Below are 13267 nucleotides of genomic sequence, written 5' to 3'. Positions count from 1 at the left end.
TGACCTAGCCTGGGCAGTCTGAGAGGGCTTCCTGGAGGAGGTGATCTGCATTGAGTGAAACGTAGCCTGATTCATTCAAGTCTCTGGGACCAAAACAATTTAAGCTTCATTGACCAGGGCAGTCATCACAGGCCACCCTGTCCACAATGTCAAGAAAAGCGAAGAGCCAGACCCAGTGGATCATGCCTGTAATTCCAACACTCTGGGAGGCCAAGGAGGGAGGATCACTTGAGCCAAGGAATTTGAGACCAGACTGAGCAACACAGCAAGACCCCCTCTCTATAAAAAATAAAAAAATTAGCCAGGCATGGTGCCACATACCTGTAGTCCCAGCTACTTGAAAAGCTGAGGTCAGAGAATCGCTTGTGCCCAAGAGGTCATGGCTGCAGTGAGCTGTGATAGGGCCACTGCACATCAGCCTGGGTGACAGAGCAAAACCCATCTCAAAAAAAGAAAAAGAAAACCCACGGAAGTGAAATATAAATGAGGGCTCTGATGAAGCAAGGAATATCAGGGGGAAGCACCTTCCAGGCAAAAGGAACAGAGAGGGCAAAGGCTCTGAACACAGCAGGTGAGATGGCTGGAGGAACAGCATGGGGCAGTTGTGGCTGGAACAGAGTGAGCAGAGGGGAAGGAGCTAACAGAAACATTGTGAAAGGCTTTATGTGTGGGTGTGATCCCCAACTCCACTTTTCATTGTCTTTTTTTTTTGAGACTGGAGTGCAGTGGCACAATCTCGGCTCACTACAACCTCTGCCTCCTGGGTTCAAGTGATTCTCCTGCCTCAGCCTCCTGAGTAGCTGTGATTACAGGCACGCATCACTATGCCCGGATAATTTTTTTGTATTTTTAGTAGAGACAGGGTTTCACCAGGCTGGCCAGGCTGGGCTCAAACTCCTGACCTCATAATCTGCCCACCTAGGCCTCCCAAAGTGTTGGGATTACAGGCGTGAGCCACCACACCTGGCTTCATTGTCTTTAAGGAAATTTACAACTAGGTAAATTATAGAAAACTGATATCGATGCAAATCATTTTTCATAAAAATGTAAATTGTGTCCCTAGAATACAACTGACTTAAAGATTCATCTGCACACAAAAGTCTCATATGTATACAGATGGTAATTAAAGCTTACACACTAAGTGAGAGTAGCCAAGGTTGCATTTAACCAGGGTCAGATTTTCAACTAGTGAATATCATTTGGTGAATTGCTGGACAGACCCGAGAAACAAAAGGAAAGGAGGAAGAGAGAGATGGAGGCTGTGACGGTTAATATTGAGTGTCAACTTGATTGGATTGAAGGATGCGAAGTATTGATCCTGGGTGTGTCTGTGAGGGCGTTGCCAAGAGATTCACTTTTGAGTCAGTGGGCTGGGGAAGGTAGATCCACCCTTAACCTGGTGGGCACCATCTAAACAGCTGCCAGGGAATATAAAGCAGGCTGAAAAATGTGAAAAGGAGAGACCAGCCTAGGCCTCCCAGCCTCCGTCTTTCTCCCGTGCTGGATGCTTCCTGCCCTCAAACATCAGGCTCCAAGTTCTTCAGTTTTGGGATTTGGACTGGCTCTCATCGTTCGGCAGCCTGCAGACAGCCTATTGTGGGACCTTGTGATCATGTAAGTTAACTCTTAATAAACTCCTATATGTACATATATATATATATATTATCTCCTATTAGTTCTGTCTCTCTAGAGAACTGTGACTAATACAGATTTTGGTACGAGGAGTTGTTCTAGAGGAACAGAATACTAAGGATGGAGTTCTTTCCTCGGTTTGGGGGTTTCTGGAGTTGGCTGCTTATATGATTGGACCCAAAAACACTAAGGACTCTACTTCTAATAGTGTGGAGAACACTGATAGTCCTTGGCATGAACTGTTTAGAGAGTTATGCAAAATGAATGCATTGGACACTCCTGATTCACGGCTTGTGAGTGCAAGGAGTCTAGTGACTCAATATGCAATACCTTTGTCCATATGTGGAGAACCAAGGAAGATAATGAAGCTGGTTGGTTGCTCCTAACTTCAGTGGAAAGAGTGATGAAAGAAAATGATGAACTCGGGGATTCTGTCTCCTGGCTTCAGAAGCAGATACTGAGCCTCATCTACTAGGATTGCCCAGAATGAAAATCTTATCTCCTGCAGAGAAAGAGCTGAAATTGTGGAAAAACAGACACATGCTCTTATTATGTCAGTGGCTGACCTGCAATGAAGGAAGCATGCATGGCCGGGCGTGATGGCTCACACCTGTAATCCCAGCACTTTGGGAGGCTGAGGTGGGTGGATCAGGAGTTTAAGACCAGCATGGCCAACATGGTGAAACTCTGTCTTTACTAAAAATTACAAAAATTAGCCAGGGACGTTGGCAGGTGCCTGTCATCCCAGTTACTCAGGAGGCTGAGGCAAGAGAATTGCTTGAAGCGGGGAGGCGGGGGATGGAGGTTGCAGTAAGCTGAGATCATGCTACTGACTGTACTCCAGCCTGGGTGCCAGAGAGACTCCATCAAAATAAAAAAAAATAAAAAGACTGAATGAAATGAAGATGCATTCACAGCCTTGACAGGTGTCTACTGTTAAAGTGAAGGCTTTGATTGGAAAAGAATGGGACCTTGAAACTTGGAATGGGGATGTGTGGGAGGACCCTGATGAAGCTGGAGACACTGAGTTTGTAAACGCTGATGAAACTTTTTTTGCCAGAAGGAACAGCTTCCCCATCCCCAGTAGTGGCAACGTCCCCTCCCCGACCCATGCTGCCATCCACCTTTCCACCTTTGTTTGAGGAGTTAAACCCTGCACTGCCTGAGGCAACATGGGTGGCCTTTCCTGAGGCAGTTGCCAGGCAAGATAATGTTGATTCTCCTCAGGGGCCACCCCAACTCCCCTGTTTGCTTCATAACTAGACCAAAGTCCTGGTGGGCCCCCAGAGGGGAGGTTGAGAGTGTGACCCAAGAGGAGGTGCGCTACACTTGAAAATAGCTGTTTGAGTTCTCTAATTTATATAGACAGAATCTGGAGCACAGGCAGGGGAGTGGAAACTAAGGGTGTGGGATGATGGTGGGAGGAACATAGAGTTGGATGAGGCTGAATTTATTGACTTGGACCCTGGGACTCTGCCTTTAATGTTGCAGCTCAGGGAGTTAAAAAGATTCTAATCATTTATTTGCTTGGTTAGCTGAAATATGGATTAGAATGTGGCCCACTGTGAGTGAGCTGGAAATGCCTGATCTCCTTTGGTTTAATGCAGAGGAAGGGATCCAAAGGCTTAGGGAGATTGGGATGGTGGAGTGGATCGGTCACTTTAGACCTACTCATCCCAGCTGTGAGGGTCCAGAAGATACACCATTGACCAATGCCTTGCAAAATAAATTTGTGAGGACAGCACCTGCATCTTTGAAGAGCCCTGTAAATGCTCTTCTCTGTATGTCAGATCTAATGTTAGGAACCGCAGTCACTCAACTACAGAATTTAAATATGATGGGAGTAATTGGATCCTGAGGTGGCAGGGGCCAAGTGGCAGCTCTCAACTGGCAAAGGCAAGGTGGGCACAGCTACTATAATGAAGAGCAGAGGCAAAGCAGCAATTAGAATAGTCGGACTCAGGTAAAGCTCTGGCATTGGCTAATTAATCATGGTGTTCTGCCGGGCGCGGTGGCTCACACCTGTAATCCCAGCACTTTGGAAGGCCGAGCTGGGTGGATCACAAGGTCAAGAGATCGAGACCATCCTGGTCAACATGGTGAAACCCCGTCTCTACTAAAAATACAAAAAATTAGCTGGGCATGGTGGCACGTGCCTGTAATCCCAGCTACTCAGGAGGCTGAGGCAGGAGAATTGCCTGAACCCAGGAGGCGGAGGTTGCGGTGAGCCGAGATCGCGCCATTGCACTCCAGCCTGGGTAACAAGAGTGAAACTCCGTCCCAAAAAAAAAAAAAAAAAAAAAAAAAAAAAAAAAAATTCATGGTGTTCCTAGAAGTGAAAGTGAAGGAAACCTACTGCATTCCGACTTAATTTATACAAGCAGAAAACTTCGATGACAAAAGACTAATTTGAATTCTAAAAAAATAATCACAGCCCCTCAGTCAATGTTCATACTTGCACCAGTTTACAGCGAATGAACGGGAGGCCAGGTCCCCTTGAGGAAGGACTCTACCACATTACCTACAATTTGTGCAGTGAATCTTTCCCCCATCCTTCCCCAAGGAGACCTCTGGCCTTTTACCAGGGTGAGTGTGCACTGGGGAAAGGGAAATGATCAGACATTTCAGGGGCTACTGGACACTGGCTCTGAGCTGACATTGATTCCAGGGGACCCAACATGGCATTGTAGTCCTCCAGTTAAAGTAGGGGCTTATAGAAGTCAGGTAATTAATTGGGTCTTAGCTCAGGTCCAGTATACAGTGGGTCCAGTGAGTCCCCAGACTCATCCTGTGGTCATTCACCAGTGCCAGAACATATCATTGGCATAGACATACTTAGCAGCTGGCAGAACACCCACATTGGCTCCCTGACTTTTGGGTGAGGGGTATTATGGAGGGGAAGGCCAAATGGAAGCCATTAGAGCTGCCTCTACCTAGAAACATAGTAAATCAAAAACACTATCTCTCCCCTGCAAGGACTGTGGAAATTAGTGCCACCACCAAGGACTTGGAAGGTGCAGGGGTAGTGACCTGAACTGCCTATCATGAACTGGGTGCTTTCTGACCCCTCTAGCCATAAAGAGGGTCATGTACAAAAGCATGCCATCATCAAGTGGAAGTGGTATACATGTAATCAGGCTTCAGCAGGTCCTGAAGGCACGAGTAAGTTACAGGAGGATGTGGCTCAAATGTGCATGGTCCCCACTCCTGCCCCCCTGCCCTCTCTTTTCCAGCCTGCACCAATGGTTTCATAGGGATTTCCCTCTGATCAGCTGATGGAGGGAGAGAACATGAGGGCCTGGTTCACAGATGATTCTGCATGATACGCAGGCATCACCGGAAAGTGGACAGCTGCAGCACCACAGCCCCCTTCTAGGACATCCCTGAAGGACAGCAGTGAAGGGAAGTCTTCCCAGTGGGCAGAACTTCGAGCAGTGCACGTGGTGGTGCACTTTGCATGGAAGGAGAAATGGCCAGATGTGCAATTGCATACTGATTCATGATTCATGATTCGGCTGAATGGTTGGGACTTGGAAGCAGCATGATTGGAAAATTGGTGACAAAGAAATTTGGGGAAGAGGTATGTGGATGGACCTCTCTGAGTGGTCAAAAACTGAGGATATTTGTGTTCCATGTGAGTGCTCACCCCCGGGTGACCTCAGCAGAGGAGGATTTTAATAATCAAGTGGGTAGGATGACCTATTCTGTGGACACCACTCAGCCTCTTTCCCCAGCCACCCCTGTCATGGCCCAGTGGGCCCACGAACAAAGTAACCGTGGTGGTATGGGCTCAGCAACATGGACTTCCACCACTGCTGCGTGCCTAATTTGCCAGCAGCAGAGACCAATACTGAGCCCTCAATATGGCACCATTCCTCGGGGTGAGCAGCCAGCTACCTGGTGGCAGGTTGATTATATTGGACCTTGTCCATCCAGAAAGGGCAGAGGTTTGTCCTCACTGGACTAGACATTTACTCTGGATATGGGTTTACCTATCCTGCATGCAATGCTTCTGCCAAGACTACCATCTGTGGACTCGTGGAATGCCTCATCCACCGTCATGATATTCCACACAGCATTCCACTCTGACCAAAGCACTCACTTTACAGCTAAGGAAGTGCAGCAGTGGGCTCATGCTTATGGAAGTCACTGGTCTTACCATGTTCCCCATCATCCTGAAGCAGCTGGATTGACAGAACGGTGGAATGGCCTTTTGAATCACAATTACAATGCCACCTAGGTGACAATACTTTGCAGGGCTGGGGCAAAGTTCTCCAGAAGGCTGTGTATGCTCTGAATCCACATCCAAGATATGGTACTGTTTCTCCCATAGCCAGGATACGTGGGTCCGGGAATCAAGGGGTGGAAGTGGAAGTGGCACCACTCACCATCACCCCCCTGATCTACTAGCAAAATTTTGGCTTCCTGTTCCCACAACATTACGTCCTGCTGGCCTAGAGGTCTTCCAGAGGGAGGAACACTGCCAGCAGGAGGCACGACAACAATCTCATTAACCTGGAAGCTAAGATTGCCACCTGGACACTTTGGGCTCCTCCTACCTCTAAGTCAACAGGCTAAGAAGGGAGTTACATTGCTGGCTGGGGTGACTGACCCAACTATCAAGATGAAATCAGTCTACTACTCCACAATGGAGGTCAGGAAGAGTATGCATGGAATACAGGAGATCCATTAGGGCATCTCTTAGTATTACCATGCCCTGTGATTAAAGTCAATGGGAAACTACAACAGCCCAATCCAGGCAGGACAACAAATGGCCCAGACCCTTTAGGAATGAAGGTTTGGGTCACGCCACCAGGAAAAAACCATGACCTGCTGAGGTGCTTGCTGAAGACAAAGGAAATACAGAATGGGTAGTAGAAGGGAGTCATGAATACCAGCTGCAACCACGTGACCAGCTGCAACCATGTGACCAGCTGTGACCATGTGACCAGCTATGACCACGTGACCAGCTGCAGACACAGGGACTGTCATGAGTATTTCCTCCTTCTTTTGTTAAAAACGTGTTTGTGGCCGGGCGCAGTGGCTCAAGCCTGTAATCCCAGCACTTTGGGAGGCCGAGGCGGGTGGATCACGAGGTCAAGAGATCGAGACCATCCTGGTCAACATGGTGAAACCCCATCTCTACTAAAAATACAAAAAATTAGCTGGGCATGGTGGTGCGTGCCTGTAATCCCAGCTACTCAGGAGGCTGACGCAGGAGAATTGCCTGAACCCAGGAGGCGGAGGTTGCGGTGAGCCGAGATCGCGCCATTGCACTCCAGCCTGGGTAACAAGAGCGAAATTCCATCTCAAAAAAAACAAAAAAAACAAAAAAAAAAAACGTTTTTGTGTATACATAAACTTGTACTAAGAAAATGTCTTCATTTTCTTTCTTTTTTCCTTTATCATGTGACATAAGATTTCTTGACTTTATATCAGCATTTAAGTGTTGTGAACTTTACATAATAGAATTTGGTTTGGGGATTGGTGCACTTCCGTTTGTACAAAGGATGGTTGTATTATGTAGGCATAATTATGACCTTATTATTGTCTTTATTTGAAGATTATGTACGATCTCAGGAGATGTGTATGGGTTCGGATTGACAAAGGGTGGACTTGTGATGGTTAATACCGAGTGTCAACTTGATTGGATTGAAGGATACAAAGTATTGATCCTGGGTGTTCTGTGAGGGTGTTGCCAAGAGTCACATTTGAGTGGGTGGGCTGGGGAAGGTAGACCTAATCAGCTGCCAGCAAATATAAAGCAGGCAGAAAAGCCTGAGAAGGAGAGACTGGCCCAGCCTCCCAGCCTGTATCTTTCTTTTCTTTTCTTTTTCCTTTTTTTTTTGAAATGAAGTCATGTTCTTGTCACCCAGGCTGGAATGCAGTGGTGCAATATCATCTCATTGCAACTTCCACTTGCCAGGTTCAAGTGATTCTCCTGCCTCAGCCTCCCAAGTAGCTGGGATTACAAGTGCCTGCCACCAGGCCAGGCTAAATTTTGTATTTTAATAGAGATGGGGTTTCGCCATCGTGGCCAGGCTGGTCTCAAACTCCTGACCTCAGGTGATCTGCCCACCTCGGCCTCCCAAAGTGCTGGAATTACAGGTGTGAGCCACCATGCCCAGCCCCAGCCTCCGTCTTTCTCCCGTGCTGGATGCTTCTTGCCCTCGTACATCAGATTCCAAATTCTTCAGTTTTGGGACTTGCGCTGACTCCCCTTGCTCCTCAGCTTGCAGACAGCCTGTTATGGGACCTTGAGATCATGTAAGTTAATACTTACAAACTCCTCCATATATATATATCCTATTAGTTCTGTCTCACTAGAGAACCCTAATACAAAGGGTCTAGCTCATTCAAATGTTTAAAACCAGGACTTTCACTGGGTGCAGTGGCTCTTGCCTGTAATCTCAGAACTTTGGGAGGCTTAGGCGGGCGGATCACGAGGTCGAGAGGTTGAGAGCACCCTGGCCAACATGGTGAAACCCCATCTCTACTAAAAAAAAAATAATTAGCTGGGACACTCCTGTAGTCCCAGCCACTTGGGAGGCTGAGGCAGGAGCATTGCTTGAACCCAGGAGGCGGAGGTTGCAGTGAGCCGGGCCAGCGCCACTGCACACCAGCCTGGCGCCTGGCAACAGGGCAAGACTCTGTCTCAAAAAAAAAAAAAAAAACAGGACTTTCCAGAACAAATCAAAACATTGGGCCATCATATCAGAGCCTAAAGGAGAAGGCCTCAAACAGACCAGCCCTGGGCCTACAATTACTTCTTGCATCTGAATCATTGTTCTCAGTCGATAGCAGTCAAGGGGGACCTAATGTCTTATTTCCTTTCTCGGAACTTACTCAAAGCCGCTTCTACCCTTGCTGTGGTCACCGTGTTAACAGTGAAGTGTGTCCAGGTTCTCGGCATCTTGAACAAAGAATTGGACAAAAAGCACAAACAAAGCAAGGAAGGAATGAGGGTTTTACTGAGAATGAAAGGACCAGGCATGGTGGTTCATCCCAGCACTTTGGGAGGTGGGTGGATCACCTGAGGTCAGGAGTTCAAGACCAGCCTGGCCAACATGGCAAAAACCCATTTCTACTAAAAATACAAAAATTAGCCGAGTGGGATGACGCATGCCTGTAACCCCAGCTACTCAAGAGGCTGAGGCAGAAGAATAGCTTGGCCCCGGGAGGCGGAGGTTACAGTGAGCTGAGATGGCACCATAGTACTCCAATCCAGGCGACAATGCAAGACTCTATCTCAAAAAAAAAAAAAAAAATGGCCAATTGTGGTGGCTCATACCTATAATCCCAGCACTTTGGGAGGCCTAGAGAGGCGGATCACCTGAGATCAAGCATTCAAGACCAGCCTGGCCAACATGGTGAAACCTCATCTCTACTAAAAACACAAAATTAAAACTTAGCTGGGCGTGGTGATGTGTGCCTGTAATCCCAGCTACTTGGGGAGGCTGAGGCAGGAAAATCACTTAAACCCAGGAGGTGGAGGTTGCAGTGAGCCAAGATTGTGCCACTGCACTCCAGCCTGGGCGACAGAGGGAGATGCCATCTCAAAAAAAAAAAAAATGAAAGTACACTCCACAGTGTAGGAACAGGCCTGACCAACCGGGCTCAAAAGCCCTGTTACAGAGCTTTTGGGAATTTAAATATACCCCCTTGAGGACAATTTTGAAGCTGAAGTTTGATTTTGGAATTCCAGATTACCGTAAGTTATTTATTTTGCCAAATGATGGCTCTGAAATTTTAAAGAAGCAAAAACTTTATAACCCTTTTGAATTTAGTAAATATGTTTACACAGAGAACCTCTTCTGCAAGATTAATTTCCACAATCTTCCACCACTCCTTTGAGGAAGGGGGAAGGGAAGGAGGAGGAGGAGGAGAAAGATTAACACGTACTTTACAAATTTTGGAGAAATTAGGCAGAGGGACTGGGCGCAGTGGCTCAGGCCAGTAATCCCAGCACTTTGGAAGACTGAGGCAGGTGGATTGCCAGAGGTCGGGAGTTTGAGACCAGCCTGGCCAACATAGTGAAACACCATCTCTATTTAAAATACAAAAAGTAGATCGTCAGGTGGGATAATCCTTACCTGTTCCTCCTTTGGAGGACAGATGAAACATGATGATTGAAGATGCATGAAACGTGATTAACGTCTCTGCATAATCAGGACTTACAACACCCTGATTGCTCCTATCTGATTTCTCCTGACGATCATTTAAAAAAAAAAAATACAAAAAGTAGCCGGACATGGTGGCAGGTGCCTGTAATCCCAGCTACTTGAGAAGCTGAGGAAGGAGAATTGCTTGAACCCGGGAGGCGGAGGTTATAGTGAGCTGAGATGGTGCCACTGCACTCCAGTCTGGGTGACTTGGGTGACAAGAGCCAAATGCCATCTCAAAAAAAAAAGAAAGAAAGAAAAAAAATAATGAAAAAGAAAGAAGAAGAAAAAAAAAAACCATGAAGAAGATCCTGGTCCCTCGAGCAAACCAGGTGGAGGCAATCAGGATCCTCCACGTGGAAACCCTGTAGCTTCATTGGACACGCCGCAGCTGCTTTCATCTTGAGGTACTGCCCACCAGGGGTGCCAGGTTGGAAAGGGGAGCGAAAGAGAGAGAGAGAGAGAGAGCAAGTGATAGAATAAATCCCAAATGCTGGGCTTATGTGTTTCTCCAAGCTGGCTCGCCAAAATATGTTAACGGTGGAGTATGTCCAGGTTCTTGGCATCTTGAAGAAAGAATTGGACAAAACGCACAAACCAAGCAAGGAAGGAATGAAGGGTTTTATTCAGAATGAAAGTACACTCCCCAGTGTGGAACTGGCCTGAGCACAGAGGCTCAAAAACCGTGTTACACAATGTTGGGGAGTTAAATACTCGCTAGAGGATTCCATTGGTTACTTGGCATACACCATGTGTAAATAAAGAGGATGAAGTAAAGTTACAAAGTCACTTACAGCGTATGCCCCATAGAGGAGGCATTTCCTGTGACAGCTGAAGTGTGAATCAGCCTCATGTTCCCTGCCTCCAGACCCTATTTTCCTGCCTCAACTGCACCCTCTGCAAATCTGGAGATTCTTTCCCCACCTAATTTCAAAATTATGTAGATTTGTTTACAAAGAATTCGCAGAGAGCTAGGTTTGCAATGTATCGGCACTGTAGCCGCCTCCCGGGTTCTTCCTGCCCGCCGTATAAAGGAAATTGGCTCATCAAGGCTATGGCATTGCAATCAACAGCTTAACTGATGCAAGGCCAGCCATGCCATGCAGGAGATGAAGTTATTCCTCAAATCCATCTCCACAAGGCCTGGTGTGGTGACTTACACCTGTAATCCCAGCACTTTGCAAGGCCGAGGAGGGTGAATTGCCTAAGGTCAGGAGTTCGAGACTGACCAATGTGGCGAAAACTGACCAACAAGGTGAAATCCCATCTACACTAAAAATACAAAACTAACCAGGCATGGTGGCAGCTGCCTGTAATCCTAGCTATGCAGGAAGGTGAGGCAGGAGAATCGCTTGAACTCAGGAGGTAGAGGTTGCAATGAGCCGAGATTGCACTCTAGCCTGGGTGACAGAGTGAGACTCTGTCTCAAAAAAAAAAAAGAAAAAAAGAAAGTCATAAACTTGAAAAGACATCTCAAAAGATCAATCTTAGGTTCTACCATTGTGATGTTCTCTGCGAGAGTAACTAGGGATGTTGCACATCTTAGGGCCTCTGGAATAACGGCTGGGAATTATTTAGAATTCTGGCCCTCTCATTCTCCTAGTTTGGTGGCCTTTCATTAGTTTTACATAAACAGTTTTGGGAAGGGCTATTATCATTTAAACTATAAGGTAAAGTTCTCCCAAAGTTACCTTGACCCACAGCCAGAAATGAGCAAAGTCAGGCAACCTCTCAGGCTAGAAGCAAGATGGAGTCAGCCACGTCAGATTTCTCTTACTGCACAGTTTTACAAACGTGTTTTCAGCACTGCCAATCAAGAATACAGAATTTAGGCAGGATGAAGTGGTGCACGCTGTAATCCCAGCACTTTGAGAAGCCGAGGTGGGCAGATCCCTTGAGGCCTCCCTAGGAGTTCCGGACCAGCCTGGCCAACATGGCAAAACCCTGTCTCTACAAAAGTTAGCCAGGCATGGTGTTGCACTCATGTAATCCCAGCTACTCAGAAAGCTGAGGCAGGAAAACCACTTGAACCCAGGAGGTGAAGGTTGCAGTGAGCGCAGATTGCACCACTACACTTCAGGCTGGTAACAAAGCGAGACTCTGTCTCAAAACAAAACCAAAAAAAAAACACAGAATTTAGCAGTTAAGCCTCCTTTCTGCAAAAGCCAGTGTGTGTGTGTGTGTGTGTGTGTGTGTGTGTGTGTGTGTGTGTGTGTGTGTGTGTGTTTCTTTAAATCAACCCCAGAAGAAACATCAAATTTTCTAAGAACATTTGAAGCAGTTCAGCACTAAGTAAAAAGCCATTAAATGACCTCTCGGACTCCCTTCTAATCCTTTGATTTTTGTACTTTCTGGAAACTGGCACCACCTTACCACTGGGTGGACAGATGAGCTTCACATTTGGTTTTGTTTTTCCAGAAAGCTCAACATCATGAGGCTATGAGGAAACTTTTGCTGCAATTGTGCCCAGAATCATGGTCCAGGGTAGCAATGACGAATTTGCACTTCCTGGGCAGGCCAATTGCAGGCCATACACTCTACTGGACACCCTCCCATCTCTGGGTGCATTTGATCCTCCTAGCCTAGAGAAGCCAAGTCACTTGCCTGAGGTCACACAGTCATGTAGAGCTGGGACAGGATCCAATCCCAGATTCACCCTTCTCCTTCCCGCCACAGAATGAGACCTTTCTTCGTTAACCAAGACATCACTTACTCATCATCACTTTTCACCATACCCGAGCGAGCCTGGAAATTCTCTCCTCGGACTCCTCCCCCATCCCCAAGACAGTTTATAGGGGATGGGTGAAGAAGTCAGTCTCTGAGGCCCCACGGAGATATAAAACACATGTGGCTGTAAAGTCAGCTTGAGTGCTATGATCAAAGCTACACATCTGGTTCTGGCCACACCCACCCCGTACAGGCCCGGAGCCAGCACCCCGGCTCTGACCGCCACAGCTGAAAACAATTCTTTCCAGTAACTCAGTGATTAACTGGGAGAGGGACGGTAATTCCGGGTCCTCCTCACCCTGGTATGATGCCAGCACCCCATATGGGGGGCCATCCCATGATGCCAATGATGGACCCTCCTCCTCCCACCCATGGGAGGCCATATGCCAATGATGCCTGGGCCCCCAATGATGAGACTGCCTGTTTGTTCCATGATGGTGCCCACTCGGCCCGGAATGACTCAACCAGACAGATCAGAATAGAGGGAAGGCCTCATTCTATCAGTTTTATATTACCTGTTCTGCTTCACCAGGAGATCATGCTGCTGTGATGCTGGGTTTTTCTAAACAGCATAAGGAAGACTTGCTCCCCTGTCCTATCAAAGGGAATAGTTTTGGAGGGGAGAGATGGGGCAAAAAAGATGTAGTTTTCATTTGTATTGGGAAATGTGAAAATACAATTGTGAACTCTTTTAGTTACAAGTGTATTCCCTTTTTCCTCCCCTCTGTATTCTTTGTGTATAAAAG

The 13267-nt window shown here is 47.1% G+C and overlaps 1 non-coding gene across 1 annotated transcript; it reads left to right on the top strand.

Annotated features, from left to right (window-relative positions):
* The first annotated feature begins 9702 nt into the window (after positions 1 to 9702).
* Positions 9703 to 9835, top strand: LOC116566714. Its single transcript, XR_004275990.1, has one exon. It is a non-coding gene; the product is annotated as a U8 small nucleolar RNA (small nucleolar RNA).
* The last annotated feature ends 3432 nt before the right edge of the window (positions 9836 to 13267 follow it).

This window comes from Sapajus apella, unplaced genomic scaffold (genome assembly GCF_009761245.1).
Source record: "Sapajus apella isolate SASKATOON/1434 unplaced genomic scaffold, GSC_monkey_1.0 scaffold43, whole genome shotgun sequence".
Lineage (NCBI taxonomy): Eukaryota > Metazoa > Chordata > Mammalia > Primates > Cebidae > Sapajus > Sapajus apella.
Note: the sequence above shows the minus strand (reverse complement) of the source record. Positions and strands in the feature narration are given on the sequence as shown.